The sequence below is a fragment of the Metopolophium dirhodum genome, unplaced genomic scaffold (assembly GCF_019925205.1).
Source record: "Metopolophium dirhodum isolate CAU unplaced genomic scaffold, ASM1992520v1 scaffold34, whole genome shotgun sequence".
In the NCBI taxonomy this organism is placed as follows: Eukaryota; Metazoa; Arthropoda; class Insecta; order Hemiptera; family Aphididae; genus Metopolophium; species Metopolophium dirhodum.
In genome coordinates this window covers 22501-27637 of record NW_026869922.1, presented here as the reverse complement: position 1 = coordinate 27637, position 5137 = coordinate 22501, and positions in this window count along the sequence as shown.

Here is a 5137-nt window from a genome sequence, read left to right as displayed (position 1 = left end):
ATCGATGAAGGGCACAGTGTCCACGGATCCGGTCACGGGGACGCCGCCGCGCACCAAGGGCGACTCCGCGCCCTCGCCCGTCGATGAAAAATATTTCCGCGTACGGCACTCCGAGTCCGCGGGACGTGCTCGCCGAATGCCCGCACCGAATAATACCGGTAAACCACATCCACTTGCCGTATTAATATTTTACGTTAGTCCACCTCGCACCCGTCGAACGCCGACCAGACAAAAATCGGCAATCGATGAAGGGCACAGTGTCCACGGATCCGGTCACGGGGACGCCGCCGCGCACCAAGGGCGACTCCGCGCCTCGCCCGTCGAAGAAAAATTTTTCCGCGTTCGGCACACCGAGTCCGCGGGACGTAATAATTCTTTACGTTAGTCCACCTCGCACCCGTCGAACGCCGACCAGACAAAAATCGGCAATCGATGAAGGGCACAGTGTCCACGGATCCGGTCACGGGGACGCCGCCGCGCACCAAGGGCGACTCCGCGCCTCGCCCGTCGATGAAAAAATATTTCCGCGTACGGCACTCCGAGTCCGCGGGACGTAATAATTCTTTACGTTAGTCCACCTCGCACCCGTCGAACGCCGACCAGACAAAAATCGGCAATCGATGAAGGGCACAGTGTCCACGGATCCGGTCACGGGGACGCCGCCGCGCACCAAGGGCGACTCCGCGCCTCGCCCGTCGATGAAAAATATTTCCGCGTACGGCACTCCGAGTCCGCGGGACGTGCTCGCCGAATGCCCGCACCGAATAATACCGGTAAACCACATCCACTTGCCGTATTAATATTTTTACGTTAGTCCACCTCGCACCCGTCGAACGCCGACCAGACAAAAATCGGCAATCGATGAAGGGCACAGTGTCCACGGATCCGGTCACGGGGACGCCGCCGCGCACCAAGGGCGACTCCGCGCCTCGCCCGTCGATGAAAAATTTTTCCGCGTTCGGCACACCGAGTCCGCGGGACGTAATAATTCTTTACGTTAGTCCACCTCGCACCCGTCGAACGCCGACCAGACAAAAATCGGCAATCGATGAAGGGCACAGTGTCCACGGATCCGGTCACGGGGACGCCGCCGCGCACCAAGGGCGACTCCGCGCCTCGCCCGTCGATGAAAAATATTTCCGCGTACGGCACTCCGAGTCCGCGGGACGTAATAATTCTTTACGTTAGTCCACCTCGCACCCGTCGAACGCCGACCAGACAAAAATCGGCAATCGATGAAGGGCACAGTGTCCACGGATCCGGTCACGGGGACGCCGCCGCGCACCAAGGGCGACTCCGCGCCTCGCCCGTCGATGAAAAATATTTCCGCGTACGGCACTCCGAGTCCGCGGGACGTGCTCGCCGAATGCCCGCACCGAATAATACCGGTAAACCACATCCACTTGCCGTATTAATATTTTACGTTAGTCCACCTCGCACCCGTCGAACGCCGACCAGACAAAAATCGGCAATCGATGAAGGGCACAGTGTCCACGGATCCGGTCACGGGGACGCCGCCGCGCACCAAGGGCGACTCCGCGCCTCGCCCGTCGAAGAAAAATTTTTCCGCGTTCGGCACACCGAGTCCGCGGGACGTAATAATTCTTTACGTTAGTCCACCCTCGCACCCGTCGAACGCCGACCAGACAAAAATCGGCAATCGATGAAGGGCACAGTGTCCACGGATCCGGTCACGGGGACGCCGCCGCGCACCAAGGGCGACTCCGCGCCTCGCCCGTCGATGAAAAATATTTCCGCGTACGGCACTCCGAGTCCGCGGGACGTAATAATTCTTTACGTTAGTCCACCTCGCACCCGTCGAACGCCGACCAGACAAAAATCGGCAATCGATGAAGGGCACAGTGTCCACGGATCCGGTCACGGGGACGCCGCCGCGCACCAAGGGCGACTCCGCGCCTCGCCCGTCGATGAAAAATATTTCCGCGTACGGCACTCCGAGTCCGCGGGACGTGCTCGCCGAATGCCCGCACCGAATAATACCGGTAAACCACATCCACTTGCCGTATTAATATTTTACGTTAGTCCACCTCGCACCCGTCGAACGCCGACCAGACAAAAATCGGCAATCGATGAAGGGCACAGTGTCCACGGATCCGGTCACGGGGACGCCGCCGCGCACCAAGTGCGACTCCGCGCCTCGCCCGTCGATGAAAAATTTTTCCGCGTTCGGCACACCGAGTCCGCGGGAACGTAATAATTCTTTACGTTAGTCCACCTCGCACCCGTCGAACGCCGACCAGACAAAAATCGGCAATCGATGAAGGGCACAGTGTCCACGGATCCGGTCACGGGGACGCCGCCGCGCACCAAGGGCGACTCCGCGCCTCGCCCGTCGATGAAAAATATTTCCGCGTACGGCACTCCGAGTCCGCGGGACGTAATAATTCTTTACGTTAGTCCACCTCGCACCCGTCGAACGCCGACCAGACAAAAATCGGCAATCGATGAAGGGCACAGTGTCCACGGATCCGGTCACGGGGACGCCGCCGCGCACCAAGGGCGACTCCGCGCCTCGCCCGTCGATGAAAAATATTTCCGCGTACGGCACTCCGAGTCCGCGGGACGTGCTCGCCGAATGCCCGCACCGAATAATACCGGTAAACCACATCCACTTGCCGTATTAATATTTTACGTTAGTCCACCTCGCACCCGTCGAACGCCGACCAGACAAAAATCGGCAATCGATGAAGGGCACAGTGTCCACGGATCCGGTCACGGGGACGCCGCCGCGCACCAAGGGCGACTCCGCGCCTCGCCCGTCGAAGAAAAATTTTTCCGCGTTCGGCACACCGAGTCCGCGGGACGTAATAATTCTTTACGTTAGTCCACCTCGCACCCGTCGAACGCCGACCAGACAAAAATCGGCAATCGATGAAGGGCACAGTGTCCACGGATCCGGTCACGGGGGACGCCGCCGCGCACCAAGGGCGACTCCGCGCCTCGCCCGTCGATGAAAAATATTTCCGCGTACGGCACTCCGAGTCCGCGGGACGTAATAATTCTTTACGTTAGTCCACCTCGCACCCGTCGAACGCCGACCAGACAAAAATCGGCAATCGATGAAGGGCACAGTGTCCACGGATCCGGTCACGGGGACGCCGCCGCGCACCAAGGGCGACTCCGCGCCTCGCCCGTCGAAGAAAAATTTTTCCGCGTTCGGCACACCGAGTCCGCGGGACGTAATAATTCTTTACGTTAGTCCACCTCGCACCCGTCGAACGCCGACCAGACAAAAATCGGCAATCGATGAAGGGCACAGTGTCCACGGATCCGGTCACGGGGACGCCGCCGCGCACCAAGGGCGACTCCGCGCCTCGCCCGTCGATGAAAAATATTTCCGCGTACGGCACTCCGAGTCCGCGGGACGTAATAATTCTTTACGTTAGTCCACCTCGCACCCGTCGAACGCCGACCAGACAAAAATCGGCAATCGATGAAGGGCACAGTGTCCACGGATCCGGTCACGGGGACGCCGGCCGGCGCACCAAGGGCGACTCCGCGCCTCGCCCGTCGATGAAAAATATTTCCGCGTACGGCACTCCGAGTCCGCGGGACGTGCTCGCCGAATGCCCGCACCGAATAATACCGGTAAACCACATCCACTTGCCGTATTAATATTTTACGTTAGTCCACCTCGCACCCGTCGAACGCCGACCAGACAAAAATCGGCAATCGATGAAGGGCACAGTGTCCACGGATCCGGTCACGGGGACGCCGCCGCGCACCAAGGGCGACTCCGCGCCTCGCCCGTCGATGAAAAATTTTTCCGCGTTCGGCACACCGAGTCCGCGGGACGTAATAATTCTTTACGTTAGTCCACCTCGCACCCGTCGAACGCCGACCAGACAAAAATCGGCAATCGATGAAGGGCACAGTGTCCACGGATCCGGTCACGGGGACGCCGCCGCGCACCAAGGGCGACTCCGCGCCTCGCCCGTCGATGAAAAATATTTCCGCGTACGGCACTCCGAGTCCGCGGGACGTAATAATTCTTTACGTTAGTCCACCTCGCACCCGTCGAACGCCGACCAGACAAAAATCGGCAATCGATGAAGGGCACAGTGTCCACGGATCCGGTCACGGGGACGCCGCCCGCGCACCAAGGGCGACTCCGCGCCTCGCCCGTCGATGAAAAATATTTCCGCGTACGGCACTCCGAGTCCGCGGGACGTGCTCGCCGAATGCCCGCACCGAATAATACCGGTAAACCACATCCACTTGCCGTATTAATATTTTACGTTAGTCCACCTCGCACCCGTCGAACGCCGACCAGACAAAAATCGGCAATCGATGAAGGGCACAGTGTCCACGGATCCGGTCACGGGGACGCCGCCGCGCACCAAGGGCGACTCCGCGCCTCGCCCGTCGAAGAAAAATTTTTTCCGCGTTCGGCACACCGAGTCCGCGGGACGTAATAATTCTTTACGTTAGTCCACCTCGCACCCGTCGAACGCCGACCAGACAAAAATCGGCAATCGATGAAGGGCACAGTGTCCACGGATCCGGTCACGGGGACGCCGCCGCGCACCAAGGGCGACTCCGCGCCTCGCCCGTCGATGAAAAATATTTCCGCGTACGGCACTCCGAGTCCGCGGGACGTAATAATTCTTTACGTTAGTCCACCTCGCACCCGTCGAACGCCGACCAGACAAAAATCGGCAATCGATGAAGGGCACAGTGTCCACGGATCCGGTCACGGGGGACGCCGCCGCGCACCAAGGGCGACTCCGCGCCTCGCCCGTCGATGAAAAATATTTCCGCGTACGGCACTCCGAGTCCGCGGGACGTGCTCGCCGAATGCCCGCACCGAATAATACCGGTAAACCACATCCACTTGCCGTATTAATATTTTACGTTAGTCCACCTCGCACCCGTCGAACGCCGACCAGACACAAAAATCGGCAATCGATGAAGGGCACAGTGTCCACGGATCCGGTCACGGGGACGCCGCCGCGCACCAAGGGCGACTCCGCGCCTCGCCCGTCGATGAAAAATATTTCCGCGTACGGCACTCCGAGTCCGCGGGACGTGCTCGCCGAATGCCCGCACCGAATAATACCGGTAAACCACATCCACTTGCCGTATTAATATTTTACGTTAGTCCACCTCGCACCCG